This window comes from Falco naumanni, chromosome 14 (assembly GCF_017639655.2).
Source record: "Falco naumanni isolate bFalNau1 chromosome 14, bFalNau1.pat, whole genome shotgun sequence".
In the NCBI taxonomy this organism is placed as follows: Eukaryota; Metazoa; Chordata; class Aves; order Falconiformes; family Falconidae; genus Falco; species Falco naumanni.
Window position 1 is genome coordinate 10994823 of NC_054067.1, and position 12776 is coordinate 11007598.

A 12776-nucleotide genomic window follows, 5' to 3' on the forward strand; every position below is an offset into this window, starting at 1 on the left:
GATACAGTTCAAGCAAGATCACCTGTTTTACTGTCCAGTCCTCTGTACTTGCTTCTGTAATACTTGCATCATTTTTCCAGTAAGATGTTCTGAACTTGCTTCTCTGAGTGTATTTGAAAGTGACATAAATTGGTTATGCTTATCACATATTAGGAAGTGCACATTATTTTGTAGATCTAGGCCAGTAACTGTGCTAATATTATCTATTAATCATTTTGTAGTAGCTCCAAGGTACATATGTAGAAGACCAGGGCTTTATTCCTGCTAGTTTCTGTAAAAGTTCAGCAAAAACTTGCACATATTTCTTTTTCTTAATTCACAAACAGTATTGAACAGTCACATTCTTGTATGTTGTGTCTTGAACTGAAAAACCATCAATTTTCAAGTATTTTAATGCAGTTCTGTGATTTACTACTTTTATATCTCTTTCTGTAGTGCTTTAATCTCATTACTTTTTACTGTCTGATACAATAATTACTGCTTCATTTTGAAGATGAAACAAGCAGGACCATAAATATATATTATTTTTTTTTAAGTAATGTTGTTATACATTAATTTTTCTGTTTGCTTGTGCCAGTTCCCATCTATTGTATATGTTCTGCATTAAACTTCCATTTCTACTTTGATCCTAAGGCCCAGTACTGCTCAGGAATCCTATCTTCTTTGTCCTTGTATTGGTTCTTGTAGTGAATGGATTTTCAGGTTGTGGAAACAGAGGCATGGAGACATGGTGTTGAACATGTGTGACTTAGGCCATCCATTATTCTTTTGAGTTGTTATTCACTGCTGATGTCCTCTTTTAAAAAGCGAAGACATTTAAAGAACACATGGCACCAGAAGAGAGTAAAAAACAGCTATAAAAATGCATATTTTTGTTAGTTTTCTTTTAAAGTATGAACAGCAATGATATTACATCATTGTCAGAGTTTTACTCTGGGTAATCAACCATTTGTCAAATCTTTGCATTGGATTGGAGGAAGTATCATCACATGAAAGAACATGTGCCTTTGTAAAGTAACTGTAAAGTAGGTATGAATCAAAGGGACTTCACAGTATTATATTTCTATTTTATAGCATTACAGCAGCAAACATACAGCAAAAACAGCAGATGGACGTAACTGACGATCAAGCTATTTTTCTGAGGTTGTAACCCTGAAAAATTAAACCGTCAAATAAAAAGAACATTTTTTCATGAGATTTCTGAATATCTATAACTGGCTTTTACATATTATTATATACAATTAATAGATCAGGTCAGGGATTTAATGCAACAGAAATATCCAGCTCAAAGTAATTCACTATAGTATAGATGAAACCTCTGAATATTAATACTGGAGAGCTGTGCATGTGTACAGAGCTCCTGCCTTTTCTGTTAAACTTGTTACATATACCTAAATTCAGATTTCTTATTGCTGTACAAGGACTATTAGGAATGTAATTTTTATTTATTTAGCTTTATGATAAGAAGGATTGTTACACAGCCTTTAGTGTTTCTTAAGCATTCAGAAAACACCACCATTAGAAAAATCACTTGACAAGTGTAAAAGGTACACCCCCTGCCCACTGTAAGGGAACAAGCTATATAAGTGTACAGAACATTGTGATGCAGCATTGTGAGCAGGGGTTCACAGTCCTTGGGAGGGAGCCGTGGTGCTCTGCTAAGCCTTTGCTTCCTCTGCATCTGCACCATCTACCCCTCTCAAAGTAGAGGCTGCCTCCCTTAGCTAAGGAAGGAAAGTTAACTCAGCCACCTGCCTCAGCTGACACTGTACAATTAGCCCTGTTAATGAGCTGTCAAAGTATTGCAAACTTGATATTTAATGGCCACAGCCATTGCTAAGACTTTTCCAGCAGGCTAATTACTAAAAGATTCTGGCTTTTGGCATGTCCCCTGGATGTGACAATGAGAAGCCAAGTCCTGGCCAGACCCTAACAACTGTCCTACTCTATTATCAGAAACTTTTCTACCTTTGTGAAAGCAAGACCCTCGTCAGAGGGACAGGTTACAGTTTAAACATCGCAGCATCGCTCTTAATGCTGTGAAGCATGCCAGTTCACAGCTGTGCTTTATGCAGGCGTATGCAGGAGAGCGATGCATGCCATTTGTCTCCAGCTGTCAGCAAAGCCTAGACGTGACAGTATCCGAGCAAATCCGAGGGTGACGAAGGGCTTCAGGGAATGACTCGCAGCCTCACTTGTTGAGATTGAAGGAGACCATGACATATGTCTGACAGTTTTCTGAGTAAAATAGTGTGCCCTACTGCTGCGCTAATATGTAGGAAAGCATTATTATTTGTGTCACAGTGATCTTGCATTCAGTTGGTTGAAAAAGATTTTCAGAAAAGAATATCTCTGATCGAGGGGAGAAGACAAGACATTCTTCTGGCTGAAATTTCTATTAATAAAAATAAAAATTTTCTACGAATCACAAAAATGCATCAGCATGTTTCATTTTAATCTTTTTTTTATCACATACAAAGCAAAGTTTATGATCTGCTTTGAATGCAGGATTCTGAACTACTTTATCTTTTCACTATGTAGGAATAGAAAGTAAGATTTGCAAGAGGTTTGGGGCTTTCTTCCTCCTCTTTGGGGTAGCAATTTTTAAGTAAATTGAATTAATCTAAATACTGAGAAATATTAATGGAATACGCTTACATTTTAAAGAAATAAAAATTAAATCCTTCTTTGGAAGGAGCACAGTGAAATCAGTGGAGATTAATTAATTGGAATTAATTTGGCCCAATGAATTCTGAGCGAAAAAGTATTCAAAAAGAATGTCCCAATAACCTTAATTTAAGTAGATCTGGGCATTAATTGATTTTTAATTTTCCAATAATCCTATAATATTTTTGGCTATGAATTGGAATGAATAATTTTAAAAATATGTTTTTATCAAACACATTTAAACTATTGAGCTAATCTGCGTAATTACACTAATCTAAACAAATTTTGGCTTTTCAGACCATCTGGTCTTTCAAAAAATTTGACCAGTAAGGTTTTAGTGTAAATAACTTAAAAGGAAAAATAAAACGTCTGTTTTAAAGTGCTCTTTTTTCTCCTACATACAATTTCAACAAGATTAACATTTTTCATAAATAATACATTTTGTTAAAATAATAACATTTCCGATCAGTTTTTGGTTTAAGCTTTTGGAAATTTAGTGCCTGGATTGTATTATAGAAAGCAGTCAAGTCTGAGCACTTTAGAGCTTTTACTTCTGTTTATAGAATCTGTCAAAGAAAAATTGACCATAAATTCACACTTTTGGAAATAGAACAATTATTTGAGGAACCTTGACCTCTGAGATAATGGGCCAAGTTTTCAGTTGATGTCAGCTGATGTCACTTCACAAAAGACAAAGTCTCTGACCCAGAGTTGATTATGGTTTGGGATCCTGGAATTTCAACTAAATGTAAGTGGATTTTCTGACGAAGCTTCTTTATTGCTCAAGAGTTGGTTGTAATTCATATAAATATACACTCTGTCAAAAAAATACAATGAATTATTTGGCACAGAAGTGCTGTTACAGTAATAAATGTCACAGACTTCTTTCTCCATGTAAAAGGAATGGTGCAATCAATAATGCCTGCTGCAGGGGTTCTCAGACTGTGGTCCATGGAGCCCTTGCCTCTGGTCTGGGGAGAACCAGCTGGTCAAAGGGAGCTGACTCTCCCGGTTTCAAGCTGACAAAACACATTAAAACATAACTAAAATAAATTACTCTCCTTTTGCTTCTAAGCAGTTGCTGTAGTTGCCACAGGCTTATTATACAGTCACAAACAGTAAAGGGGAAAAATATCCGCGAGCTTATGTGTCAGCATTGCTGACTGGAAAGCTGTGAGGATTTCTGTACTTTCAGGCCACCTTTGTTTATGCTGATGAGATTTCACTTTCTAACACTGAAATAGCAAACCAAAATTGTTGTGTATTCCTACTAGCTCACTCATGCTTACTCAAGCTTCTTAATAAGCTCATTGCAGAATCAGGTTTTAAGAAGCTCCACTTATAAATGAGTAGGTTTTTCCCCTGTGGAAGACTTCATGGATTGTTGTCAGAAATTTTATGGGTGTCTGTAAACACAAAAGGGATCTTATTCCCATGAGTTACCTTCCTCCTTGTCATTTATTTTCTGTGCTGGCTATCTATCCTATAAAGAAGTTGTTTTCACCACTGGTAGAATGTAAATCATATCAGATTGATAAACCATGCAACAGAAAGCTGAGATATGTTATTGCCAAAGATGATATTACCACTTGTTCTACTGCTGACAGCATGACCCACTTCCACTGCCTTGTGTGATCCCGGGGCTGGGGGGGGTGGGGGTGGGAAGAAGGGGAGGTGAGGGTAGACTGGAAAAAGTTGGGTGCTCAAGTCTAGACTTTGGATTTCCAGTGCACTCTGAAGAAAGATTATCAGCAGTGGAGTTCTGTTCTCGACATCTGCAGAGTTTCCATACCCAGATGTGCATATAGCCAATTGTTTCCATTATATCTATTTCCCCTATTTTAAAGAATTTGACATTAGCTTCTGCATTTGCATCTTCCCTGCTGTTGTTAGCAGGGTACTAGGAACACTGGATGCTGTGAATCGTTAGATGACACACTTTTTATTAGCTTTTATCTGCTGCCTTCTGGCTTCTTCAGAATATGAGCTTTTCTCTATGAAAGCCTCTTTCATTCTCTTTCTCTCTGCTTAGTTTTTAAAGATTTTTTTCTCCAAAATATTAACAGGAACATCAAAGTCAACATATGTGTCTTCTCTGTTTTTCTAGTTTTGGTTGCCCTTAGGTAGCATTTTGAAACAACTAGTTGGTAATCATAAGGGAGGCTACAAGCAAAATATCATAAGGTAAGTTATTTCAGAAACTGAAATAGTTTGTGATTTTAGTACTGGCTTCATGGAGAGAATCACCTTTACAGACCCAGGGCTCAGGTTGTGTTGACTCTGTAGCCTTAGAGCTGATGGTAGTTTATGTGGAGACTGGTCTTTGTAAGCTGCTGTTATCTGGAAATGCTTTTTCTCTGCAATAAATAATTCTATTGGTATAGTGCTAATGTTAGTATCTCATACTTGTGGCTGCCCGGTGCATCCCATTGCAAGAATTTGCTCTCAGGTTTTCTTAGCTTTTTAAAACTTCAGTTGCTCAGTCTGAAAATTGCATTGTCAGGTATCTACACGAGGCTGTGCTTTTCCAGTGTCAACTAGAAGGATTCAGCCATTTCAGAGAATTAATTTAGTAGAAAATACATTTTCTCTTCTACAAATATATAGGTTAAGACAGGCTAGGGGATACATGCTTCATAGTAGATGCTAGAAACTTAGGTAGTGTTGCTTTGATGGCAGAGCAGTACCTTCAAAACATAGTTTATTTTTGTTAAGTTATGAATAAAGGAGGGGGGGAAGAAAGTCAGTACATACTATCCTTCATGCAGACAACACAGATCTTGTTCCAGCCCAGTGCACCAGGAGCAGAGGACACAGTTCCCCCTGCCTTTTGTGACATCAGAGGAAGAAAATACTGGAAAGAAACTTGGTTAAAGGGAAGAGAGTAAAACTGAAAGCTGATGAGAGAAAGAAGTTGTTACTAGAAACCAGAGATCAGAAAGGAAGACAGGCATTAGCTGGATAGGGAAACTAGGATGGAAATTGGGGGGTGGGACGGGGGTGGGACATGGAAATAGGGTAGGAAGCTGAGAACAGAGGTTAGGAAGTAGAAAACACAGGGATGATGTGTGAATTATAAGGAATTTGGTCACAAACTTCAGGATAATCCACAATGAGTCATTCTGGGGTTGGATCAAGATCCTGGCACTCGGCTATGTCTTGTGTCACTTCACATCCCACCGTAGCTGCTTCCATGCTTGGTTACTCCAGGGCCACCTTTCTGTGGCAGCAGCTTCTGCTAAATGCAGTCTCTTGTGATATCCGTGCTCCAACAGGGAGCTGAGCTGTCACAGCTGTCCTTGCCATCCTGAAAAACCAGGATCCCCTGGTCTCCCACACTGCTGCCCCTCCTATGGGGACCAGGGAGGGCACTGGCCCTGGCAGCTGCAGCATCTTCCCATCTGTGCTGCCTGGCCTCCAGAGGCATTGGCAGCTGCTGCCACATCCCAGCTCTGGGTGTTACAGGGCAGGAGACAGGAGAAGCCTTTTTTGCCTAATTGAGCAATGCTAGCTGCTGAGCAACCTCATGTGCTCTGGGGAAAAGGCTGCGGTCTTGATGGAAGCCTCCAGCAAGCTGGATTCAATGTCCCAGGCCACTCTAGACTACATCTCTTTGGACTTTATTTACTGTGCCTTGCTCCAACCTTAGAGTGAATCCAGGATTCTTTATGTCCTCATGGGCTTTTCTCTGGCCCTCAGCGTTATTGTGTCTGATTGCTCAAGCAAAAGAAAGTCAAAGTGAAGTTAAGCAGGCTACTTCAGAGACAGCCCTTCCTAACTCATGTGTGCTTGACTTTATAACCCTAATGCTCTTGCAATATAGAGTTTTTTTCTATGTTATGTGCCTAGAGCTGTAGTTGGTTCTTACCGATAAATCTTCGTAAAAACAGGGAACTGAGTTTACAGAAGTCCTCTTGTGACCCATTTTTATAGTACATATGCTACTTACATGAAGACACTGTTGTCTGAACAGAAAAGTTGCACGTAGGATATGATCATCTTGGGTACATAATTAATATGTCTGGAATCTTGCTGCAGAGTGATGAATCGTTATAGTTCCCTTAGTACAAATATTTTTAAAATGAACTTTTTTTTATTTTATCCACAAACAGGATATTATGGTAAAAAAGTCATCTACCTAATTTTCAAATAGTGATAATGCAAATGTGAGCCAAAGATTGGTATATCATAACCAGAATATATTTAAATTTTGTCCCTGTGACATGGCTAGATATCACAGGCACACACTTAGATTTGCTGTTAATAAAGTTTTATTTTATTATGTATTTTATTTATTTATTTTTATGGTTAACGATCTCAGTGTAGATGTGTTGAAGTTTGTGCTACTCTGAAGGCAAGCATAGTTCTAAGAAGCCAATCAACTATTTAGACACTAGCAGCCATCTGCAAGCTTCAGCTCAAAAATATGGCTGTCTACATAGCAGTGGTGTATTATTAATTAAATTTTGATGAAGTTTGGAACACTAGTTGCCACAGAAACTTAATTCCTGCCCCATCAGACTGACGCTATTAGAGGAGAACAGATAAAGAACTTGGGAACAGATGTGCTCCCAACAGATATGCTCCTGCAAATCCAGTTACAAGATTTCTTCTCTACTAAAAAAGAAAGAGGTGGGGGGGTTGCAGGGAGGCATGGCAGCTATATAAATAAAACTAACATTGGATTCAGTCCTGAAGTGGCATCGGTGTAGACAAACACTTGCCTAGTCTTCTCACACAGTGAACATGGCACATGAGCACTGTCCTCACCTTTTCTTCCTTTCAGCTAGGTACGCCCAGCTGTGTGCAGCACAGGCAATGCTGCATTGCGCTCCTCCTTGTACACCGGTAAGGCAGATGCAGTAGATTTTCTTTGGCCATACTCATCTGGAAGTTTCATGGACTTATAAACTCCATATTCCTCTCACTGATGCATATGTTATATTTTAAGACCATACTGACTGACACTGCTACGAAAGCAAAGATAACAGCTTTATAGTTCAGTTGTTGAGAACGGAGCGTGACTTAGCAGTGTTACATAGCTAAATGATCAAAAGGAAATCCTGACAAGCCTCATTGCTCATTAAAAAAAAGTCTAACTCTCTTTAGGTATTTTACAGATGTGTATTCTAGAGTAGAGGCATTGAAACAGAAATCTAATGCTATGTTTATTTACATACTGGAAAGGTTCATACTAACATTGATTAGGTTTTCTGGAAGAATAAAAGGCATAAAATATAAAACATTCTTTCTAGAGGAATATACTTTGATAAAAAACCTTGTATTAAAGCCAAGATGAAAAATACCCTTCAGATGTGCATATGCTACAGTAAGAACTATGGAAATGGTACAGAGAGAAAAGCTTTTTGTGCTGCAAAAGGAAAAGTCCTTCATGACTCTTACTAGTAGACTAAATTAGTTTATTAAAAGGTTTCATTTAGTTATATTATATTTAAATTATACTTCTCATTTGTAAAACATGTCCTTTCATTAAATCTCAAGGCATTTTACCTGCATTAATAAAGTCTCAAGACTGTTGTCTCTTTCAACAGGGATTCTCTCTGTGTTTGTGCATGACACAGCATAACTGAGCCCTACACCCAGTGGGCACCACGCTAGTCGTTACTGTAGTACAAATCATTATCAACAATGTGTTAAAAAACATTCTGAGATAAATATTGGCATTATAATTTTAGAACTGAAGAAAGTCAATTACTTTTATCTCAGACATTTGTGAATCAGACAAGGAAAAATGTAAAACTTACGCTAAGTAGACTTTTATCATACAGAAATTATCATAGAATGGTTTGAGTTAGAAGAGACCTTAAAGATCATCCAGTTCCAACCCCCTGCCATGGGCAGGGACCCCTCCCCCCAGCCCAGGCTGCTCAAAGCCCCATCCAACCTGGCCTTGAACACTGCCAGGGATGGGGCATTCACAGCTCCTCTAGGTAACCTGTTCCAGTATCTCACCACCCTCACAGTGAAGAATTTCTTCCTAATATCTAACCTAAATCTACTCTCTTTCAGTTTAAAGCCATTACCCCTTGTCCTGTCACTACCTGCCCTTGAAAAAAGTCCCTCTCCAGCTTTCTTGCAAGTCTTCTTTATGTACTGGCAGGCTGCTATAAGGTCTCCTTGGAGCCTTCTCTCCTCCAGGCTGAACAACTCTCAGCCTGTCCTCACAGCAGAGGTGCTCCAGCCTTCTGATCATATTCGTGACCCTCCTCTGGACTTGCTCCAACAGGTCCATGCCCTTCTTGTGTTCAGGGCCAGAGCTGAACGCACTACTCCAGAGGGGGTCTCATAAAATGGAGTAAAAGGGAAGAACCACCTCCCTTGAACTGCTGGTCATGCTTCTTTTGATGGAGCCCAGGATTCATTCTGCTTTCTGGGCTGTGAGTGCACATTGCTGGGTCATGCTGAGTTTCTCACCAACCAACACCCCCAAGTCCTTCTCCTCAGGGCTGCTCTCAATCTGTTCTTTGCCCAGCCTGTATTTGTGCTTGGGATTGCCCCCACCCATGTGCGGGACCTTGCACTTGGCCTTGTTGAATTTCATGAGGTTTTCACTTCTCAAGCCTGTCAGGGTCCCTCTGGATGGCATCCTTTCCCTCCAGCATGTCTACCACACCACGCACTTGGTGTCGTTGGCAAACTCGATGAGGATGCACTCAGTCCCGCTGTCTATGCTGCTGACAAAGATGTTAAACAGCTCTGGTCTCAATACCGACCCCTGAGGAATGCCACTCATTACTGGTCTCCACTTGAACATTGAGCCATTGACTACAACTTTTTGAGAGTGACCATCCAACCAATTCCTTACCTACCAAGTGCTACATCCATTAAATCCATGTCTTTCCAGTTTAGAGACAAGGATGTTGTGCGGGACAATGTCAAATGCTTTGCACAAGTACAGGTAGATGACATCAGTTGCTCTTCTCTCGTCTGTCAATGCTGTAACCCCGTTATAGAAGATCACCAGATTTTTCAGGCACAATTTGCCCTTAGCAAAGCCATGCTGGCTTTAACCAATCACCTTATTTTCCATGTGTCTTAACATAGTTTCCAGGAGGACCTGCTTTATGATCTTGCCAGGCACAGAGGTGAGAGTGACCAGCCTGTAGTTCCTTGGGCCTTCCCCCCCCCCCCGCCCCCCCCCCCCCCCCCTTTTCCAGCTAAAGGGAACTTCACTGGACTGCCACAACTTATCAAATATGATCAATAGTGGCTTAGCTACTTCATCTGCTGATTCCCTCACGACCCATGGATGCACCTCATCAGGTGTCATGGACTTGTGCATCTTCAGGTTTCTTAGATGGTCTTGAACCTGATCTTCTCCAAGTTAGGGTTTCTTCATTCTCCCAGTCCCTGCCTTTATGTTCTGTGACTTGGGTAGTGTAGCTGGAGCACCTGCCAGTGAAGACTGAAGCAAAATAGCCGTTGATTACTTCAGCCTTCTCCATATCCCTGATAATCAGGTCTCCCATTTCCTTCCAGAGAAGTCCCATGGTTTTACTCTTGCTTCTATAACCAATGAATACCCTCTGTTGATCTTTGCTTAGTAGTTTGCACTTCTATTGTAAACATGAAAAGTATTTTAACTAAAATATTCATTATTATAATATTAGCACAATCATTGGACTTACAACTTACAAATGAGCTAGTACAGTTAGGAGACTGTAATTACAGTGTGGACGGTCTTCTGTTCTGACAGTCCAGCAGTGGCCCACAGGCTACGGGCTGAATAGCACTTCTGGAGAAAGTACATGAAATTCAGGCATCCAAGTGATTGATCTCTCAAACATGCAAACACCCACACACTGTCTGTCTCTATTTTTTTTCTTGAAAAGTAAATGTCAATATGATATTATTTTTAGCTATTACATTTTTATGTTAATGGTAGAATGGTACTAACAGATGATCTCAACGTTTCCTACAGGATATGCATAGCTTCAATACACATGTACCATTCGGTAGCAGGCAGAATCTGACAACCTTTTTCATTCCTTGAATGCCAATTCATTGCTTAACAACCCGCTTTATTTCAGTGGATATACTCATGGAGTTTTTCAGCTTGAAGTACTGGAATCTAGCCTCTTCAAGACATGTAAGACTTGATTTTGCATTAGAAAGTTTGTGCTTTTCATTTTTACTTTAAAAAAAGAGAAACTGCTGTTGGTTTCAGTTAATTAGGGACTGCAGAACTGTGTCACAGATTTGTTCAAAACACTTGTGAGAAGCTATCAATATGAATTCATATGAATATGAATGGTAAGGGTCACCCATTCATAAACAATGCCATCTACTATCCACACTTCATTAGTCCAACCCTGCTCTGAAAACATAAAGAGGAGACAGTTCTTTGAAAATTCCTTTTGCTGGGAGCTCACATTTTTAAGGAAACAACCTGCTGCTTCTATATGTTGGTTGGTTTTTTTTGTTTTGTTTTTTTTTTTTTTTTTTTTTTTTTTTTTAAAAAAAACAAACAACTAATCTAGATTTTGAAATATGGAGCTCTTTTAAAAGATCATCAGTTTTCCTAGTCCAGCTGAGCCCAGAAACTATTGTCCCCTGTAAGAAGTCAAAATAGGTCACCTGTCTTTGAAGATTCTGGAGACAAGATCAAATGCATCTGGAACTAAGTCAGCTATCAAGTGCAGCACTGCTTAACATTACCAAGTGTATTGTTTATTCTTAATGCTTGCCTCTGCACAACTGCAAGGCTCAGCATTGCTTCTGAATCCATCAGAACTTTGCAATTATTCTTACATGGCTTGACCCTGAGAAGTTCCAAACATCCTCAACTCATCACAAGTCCCAGGATTGCAATACTGTAATTCTATCATGCAAGGATCAGGACTTCAGTGCCCAAACATCAAGAAAGAGAGGTTATTTCTATTTTTTCTTCTGATTATGAAGACCTTTGAGGAAAGAATAGTCCACAGCCTGATCCCATATGAGCATTCCAGTTCTCCAAAGACATACCTTACTCCTCATGCTTACCTTTACACCTTTAATCCTTTTCATTCAAATCAACAAGCATGTGTTCACTACAAAGAAAGCACCAAGGGAGTCTGATTTCTGTATGCGTTAGGGCTGACAATTGATGGAAAAGCTCAATGTGTACATATATTCCTGTACCAGTCATGTGCAGGTCTGGACACAGCATTCTAGACCAAATTAGTACAGACTGCCTGGTGCTGGCTCACCTTTTTGTGCCTTGTAGAGTAAGTGATGCAAGCACAGAGTAGATATCCTTGTGTTTCTTACATCTGTTTTGAGTTTAACCTTGATGGCTAAAATGGGATTCATTGCATCAGACATATACAGACAGTTTGACGTAAGGACAGGTCCCAAAAGCCTTGTAATTAATGTATACCTCATGTCTAATCCACACTGGTATGCACAGCTCTCTAAATTTTGTCTCGTAAGTTACCGTGGAGAATATTTTCTCGAGCAAAATAGTAGACTTCAAAGCACATATTAGACAAAAGCGAATAATTCTGTAATAGTTCCATTTTAAAACTATGACATGTAAACAAAGTAACTGAGGTTGCCTAATTAAATTTTCCTCCTTCTTTCATGATATTTTCTAGATTACATCTAATTGAAAAAAGTGGTGTAATAATTACTAAGCTGTGCTGCTCAAATTTATATTGATTATCAATAATATTAAGGTTCATTTATTATATATTATTTCTAGTAAGTGTGCCAAAATTGGAAGCCATTGTTATTCTTCTTAGCTCTTTAAAATTAGATGAGTTTATTACTTACATGTATGAAAACAAAGTCTTCCGTTTCAATTCTACTTTTTTGGCATTTCTTTCTTTTTACCTTACCTACTTAAATATTTATTTCCATTTCACAATGATCACCTCTCAGCCCAATATATATTAATTTCATAAACCCTTGCAGTAAAGCAGTTCAATGTCATGCTAAAGCCACCCAAGGTAGCTTAATAAAACCACCCTGCTAATGTGACTGTTTCAGAATGCAAGACTGCATTTCAAGCACAAAGGGTAACTCTCCATGGTTCTGTGCTGTGCACACTGGACTATAAAGAAGTTTAATGATACAGACAGCTAATCTTAGATTGTCTGGCCTTC